The following is a 6310-nucleotide window of genomic DNA, read 5'->3' as shown; positions in this document are numbered from 1 at the left end:
CTGTGTGTTTGTTTGGTGGGTGTGTACTCTGAGAAGCTGGGAGTGGCTGTTGATTGCTGATTGTTGATTGCTGTGGGATAGCTGCCTGGTCCTGAGTAAGCCAAGGCCCAGAAGGGTATAAAAGGAGACTCCCCAGGTGACCAGGGAGGCAGTGAACAGGGACTGTCAACAGGAGCAGTTTCCAGGCAGTTTGCAGGCCAGTTCGTGGGCAGGAGTACACAGGAACTTCTGCCAGAGACTTCAGGTAAGTGAATGAAGAGGGGTGCTACTACGGGGGTGATGAAACAGAGCACAGCCAGGGTCCCTGTCCTGCTGCTGCCCCTGGCCTAGACCTCCTATGAGGCCTCCACCCAGACAGGCCCCTTGGATGGGTTGGGAGTGCCTTGGCCCCCTGTCTGTGGCTGTTGCCTGGCGGGACCTCTGAGGTCTGGGGGTAGCAAGGGGGCTGGGGGTTCCCTTGCCTGTCCCACATGTGGCCGGATTGAATCACTGGAGGGGCAAATGAGGGAACTCCAGGCAGAGGTGAGCAGGCTGCAGGGGATCAGGGCAATTGAGGAAGAGACTAATGGCTACTTTCATTTTCTGCAGGACAAGACGCCTGACGGAGAAGCTGCAAGGGAATGCCCTGAAGCAGATGCTGGTGAGTGGAGGACAGTCACCTCCGGGGCCAGACCTCTTGCCATAGAAACAGCCTTGGGGAACAAATATGAGGCCCTGGCTGCACTGGAGGAGTGTGTGGTGGGGGAAGGTGTACTGAAGCAGCCTGCCACCATCGCTGAGCAAGCTGAGGGCTGGCCAGGTAAGCAGAAGAAAAGACTCTGTGTCATCGTTGTGGGCGACTCCCTGCTGAGAGAAACAGAGGGACCCATCTGTCATCCGGATCTCATGGCACGCGAGGTCTGTTGCCTGCGTGGAGCCAGGATCAGGGATATCACTGCGAGACTTCCCGACCTCATCTGGCCCTCCGACAACTATCCCATGGTCCTCATCCATGTGGGAACAAATGATGTGGCCAGGAGTAGTCTAGAGCATATCATGAGAGGCAACAGGGCTCTGGGGACCAGGCTTAGGAAGACAGGGGTGCAGGTGGTCTTCTCGTCAATCCTTCCAGTCAGCGGTTGCAGTAGGCATCACATCACCTGTGCCAGAGAAGTCAACCCGCAACTCCAGAGTTGGTGCCATCATGTGGGTTTTGGCTTCCTGGACCACGATCCGCACTTCCATGCAAGGGACCTCCTGGGATATAATGGGCTTCATCTCTCCGCAAAAGGTAAGGGTCTGTTTTCTTACAGGTTGGCTGACCTCCTACGTCAGGCTTTAAACTAAGTATGATGTGGGACGGGGAGGCAGGAGATGGAGAGAGTCTGGAACTTACAAACTGCAAGACATGCAGTAGTACACCCCAGGTAAGTACCAAGGGGCCCTTTGGGCATCAGAACAAGGGGGCACGAAAGGCACCATTTGGAGGGCTCAAGTGCCTCTATACTAATGCTAGGAGCTTGGGGATCAAGCAGGAAGAACTTGCACTTCTGCTTGCAGGTAATAACTTGAAGTTAGTGGAAACACGGTGGGACCCTACCCATGACTGGGCAGTACACATTGAGGGCTACAGGTTGTACAGAAGGGACAGAGTAAGGAGGAAAGGGGGTGGGGTTGCTCTCTATGTAAAGGAGCATTATACATCCACCCTAATCAAAATGGGACCAGAGGAGGAGACAGCTGAGGCATTGTGGGTTAGGATACATGGAGGTTGAGGGGAAAGAGACTTGGTTGTGGGGGTCTGCTACAGACCACCGCACCAGGAGGAAAAGCTAGACTTGGAATTCTTGAGGCAGCTTGAGGTGGTTGTCATGGGGGACCTAAACTACCCTGACATCTGCTGGGAGGAGCAGTCAGCCAAATCCAACCATTCATGTAGGTTCTTAACCTGCATGGACCTTCACCTAGCACAGGAGGTACATGGTCCCACTAGGGGGAATGCCTTACTGGATTTGGTGTTGGCTGCGGGGGAGGACCTGGTAGGGGAGCTGCAGATTTGTGGTCACCTTGGGGACAGTGACCACCAATCAGTTGAATTCACCATACGGCATAGGGTGGGTAAGATAATTAGCAGGGTGGAAGTGCTTGACTTTAGGAAGACTAACTTCAGTGTGCTCAGGAGTGTAGTCAAGGATGCACCGCAGGATAGGAGTATTGGTGAGATGGGAGTCCAGGAAGGGTGATTGTTCCTAAAGGAGGCAATCCTTCAGGCACAGAGGGAGATGATCCCCATACGAGGGAAAAGGGGGAAAGGAGCCAAAAAACTTCCTTGGCTAAACAGGAAAATCCAGGGGAGCCTCAGGGCAAAAAAGAAGGCATATATGCAGTGGAAGCAGGGGGAAGCTACCAAGGAGGAGTATACCTCCTTGGCCCGCACTTGCAGGGAGGCAGTTAGAAAGGCCAAAGTAACTACAGAGCTGAGGCTGGCAACACAAATTAAAGGCAATAAAAAGTATTTTTTTTAGGTATGTACGGAGTAAGAGGAGGGCGCAGGTCAGCATAGGACCCCTACTGAACAAGTAGGAGCAATTAGTGACAGACTGGGGGGGGGAGGGGGGCGGGAATAAGGCTGAGCTATTCAATGAGTTTTTTGCCTCGGTGTTCTTGAACAGGGGTCAAGATAAGTCTCCTAATGGGCTCTTAGACAGGCATCAGAGGGACACCAGCCCACCAACTGTTGATGCTGACTTGGTGCAGAGTCACTTGGACCAGATGTGGAGTGAGGGCAGGTGGCACGCGGCCAGATGTGGAGTGGCGGCAGCATGGGGTGGTGGGGGAGGACGGGGTTGGATGTGGAGTGGGGGTGTGTGGCACACAGCTGGATGTGGGGCAGCAGCAGTGCAAACCTGTGGCTGGCAGCGGCAGTGCCACGTGCAACCTACCCCCATCCTGGGAAGCAGCAGCAGTGTGGCATGGTGGTGCCTGGTATTCCATCCCCGCCCACCCTGCCTGTCATTCTTGACAGACAATTTGCTAGTATTAAAATAAAATAATATATAATAGAATCAATTCAAATATATAATAGAATCAGACAGTGTCCCAATCTTAACCCGACCTACTGAGGGCTTTCCCAAATAAAATGGTTTAACACTTCTTCTGGACAATGACCAGTCTTAGGCTCTGATGAATCACAAGGAGAAGAAAATTCCAGAGCTGAGAAGAGACTACCAAGAAAGACTTCCTAGGTTTTTTGCACCAAATGGACTCATCACACAGATGGTATTTGCAGGAAGTTGCTCTTGGCTGATCTTAGGGATAATGATAAAACATAAGAAAGGAGGTGATCCATGACATATGTAGGGTCCAGGACCTTTAGAGCCTTGGAGGTGAAAACCATCAGTCTGAATTATGCCTGGAAAACTACTGGAACCCATTGCAGACTGCGGAGCATCAGAATAATGTGTTCCTGGTAACCCACCCCCATCAGAGGCCAGGTTGCCTTATTCTTCATGAGCCTCAACTTCCAGATGGTCCTCAAGGGCGTCTCCATGTAGTGATCATTGCAGTAGTCTAGCTTCAAGGAATGACCCCATTCCTGCAGCCATGGAGATTAAGTTGCAGTGACAGTTTTGGCCTGAGTAAATAGCAGCTTACATGAAAATGCTGTCAATTTAGTTATGCATAACTGGTTGCATTCACAGTTGTGTGGAAGGGAAAGTGGAGGCTGAGTTGAAGATTTTTTTGGAAATGTTGATGGGAGAGACAGAAAACATGTTGGGGGGTGGGAAAAAGGCTGATTCAAGCTCAGTTAAGTTGATTGAAAGTCTTCAGCTGGCTTCAGTGAGTTTTGATACAGTTTCAGGTAGGCAAGACCAGCAGAGAGAAACAGGACTAATATTCAAAGCAATAATACAAAACAATTCTGTTAAAAGATGAATGGTGATCTAAACGTTTTGGTTGCCATTCGGTTGCCATTTAGTGGTTTAAATTTTATTTCCATTTAGTCATCCAGCCCATTAGACTTAATAGCCACTTAGATGACCAAATGGTAATAGAATGTCACTTTAGTCCTCAGTTTTCTCATCTTGGCATGTGAGTTACTTTCAGTAATTTTATTGTTAATGGGGACCAGGTCCTCATGCCTGGTCCTCATGCCTCATTTTCTGGAGAGATGAGATGGGAGGAAGATATAACAAACCAGTACAGGTGGCTATAGATTTCCACAGAGAAGGGCTGGATTGTTGTTGTAGCTGAGATGGTCCTGGAAATGTACAGAGAAGGCTCACGTTGGTAGATACTGTGGAAGAAGGGAAAAATGGAGTTGAATCTCCATTATGGAGGACTGGAAAAGGGCCAGTGTGGTCCCTAGTTTTAAGAAGGGGAGGAAGGAGGATCCCAGACAGGCCTCTTGGATGGGTTGGGAGTGCCTTGGAGGAGGAGTCAAGTAATTATAGGCCAGTCAGGCTGAGAGGTGACCTTGTGGCTGCCTACAAATTCATTAGGGGGACGCAGCAAGGGATCAGAGATGCTCTGTTCACCAGGGCACTTTGTGAAGTAACAAAGAACAATGGACACAAACTGATAGCCGATTTAGGCTAGATATCAGGAAAAACTGCTTCACAGTAAGGGTGGCCAAAATTTGGAATGGGCTTCCAAGGGAGGTGGTGCTCTCCCCTACCTTGGAGGTCTTTAAGAGAAGGCTGGAGAGGCATCTGGCTGGGGTCTCTTTCCTGCCTAGGCAGGCGGTCAGACTCGATGAGCTGTTGAGGTCCCTTCTGACCCTAGCATCTATAAATCTATGAAAAGCCCCGATTTCCTGGGTTTTTCTCCTTGAAAGGAGAAGCCATTTTTAAAGTTTGTTCACAACTCTTTCCTATATTCTTGTCAGCCACTTCTGGGTCATGACCCACAGGTTGAGAAATGCTGCTCTAGTGTATCTACAACCTCCCCCTTTCCCCCCCCAAAACCCCCAAAACCAACTGGGGAGGGGGCCCAAAACTGGACACAGGACTCTGGATGTGGCCTCACCAATGCAGAATTGAGAGGAAGAATCACTTCTCTCCACATAGAATCATAGAAAGCTAGGGTTGGAAGGGACCTCAGGAGGTCATCTAGTCCAGCATGTCTCAACCCGTGGGTCGTGACCTAAAAGTAGGTTGCAAGACTATATGAAAGGGTCACAAACAAATTTAAAAAATGGATTCTCCTTTAAAGAAGGAAGTCGTGGGAAACTGTAGCTTTTGCCTTGCAGGCTGGCAGAGTTGCAACCTGTGAGGAGCTGCTTGGTGCCCCCTGTGCCCCACACACTGGGGGCTACAGCCAGTATGGTACCTAGACTTTTGGCAGCCCCAGGTGAACTTTTAGTATCAGGCCCCGCTTTGCCAGAGACAATGATCATAATAATACAAAAACCTATCATTTTCAGGCCCCCTTTCTGTCCGGGCCTGGGCCCCAGGCCGCTGCCTGGTTCACCCATGCCTGTGTCCAACCCTGGCTGTGTCCTGGGGCCATGGGTGCTGGGTCAGGACTGGCCACTGATGTTTGTTTACAAATGGGCCCTGGTACAGGAAAGGTTGAGAACTGCTCAGTCCACCCCCTGCTCAAAGCAGGACCATCCCCAACATGAAGGACTCATGCCTCCTGGAGTGGGGGTGGGTGGGGGGCATGGTGACTCCCCGCAGGCAGCTGCAGCGGAATGGCGGCGGCAAGTGGGGGTCGAGTGGGGTCCGCCCGCAGGCAGCTGCATAGGTGTCAGCAGCAAGGGGGCAGAGAGTGGCTAGTGGCAGCTGCCCATACATGCCGGTGGCAGCATTGGATCTCAGAGGTGGCACGTCCCCTCACCCCGTGCTCGCCTATGTGTTGCCTGTGATCCCCAACTAGATCATCCAGGCTCCAATTCATGTGGCGCAGGGTCCCAGTGTGGCAGAGAGCGGCTGCTGAAAGGGAGAGTGGCGGTGCAGGCACCTGCCCTGAAGACCTTCAAAAGGACGCACACCTCGCTGGAGCTATTTGACCCCATTTGTCTTTCCTGCCCAAAACAGGGGGGCTGCACCCAGTGATCTCACGAGGGCCCTTCCAGCTCTAAACTTCTGCGACCCTGCGAGAGGGAACCCAAGGCATGGCGGGCGGGGAGAAGCCCAGGCCCCTGAAGACACCCGCAACCCAGGCACAGGAAGCCGACAAGAGGCGAGCTGCACGCGCGCCAAGCCTGCGGGCGGCGGCGGGCTGCGAGCGCGCTCGGGCTGACCCCTCGCCAGACGCTGGGTGGGTAGCGGGTGGTGCCAGGGAGGGACGGGGCGGGGCCAATGCGCGCGGAGGGGCGGGGCCAGGC

Source organism: Alligator mississippiensis, chromosome 2, assembly GCF_030867095.1.
Source record: "Alligator mississippiensis isolate rAllMis1 chromosome 2, rAllMis1, whole genome shotgun sequence".
NCBI lineage: Eukaryota > Metazoa > Chordata > Crocodylia > Alligatoridae > Alligator > Alligator mississippiensis.
Note: the sequence above shows the minus strand (reverse complement) of the source record.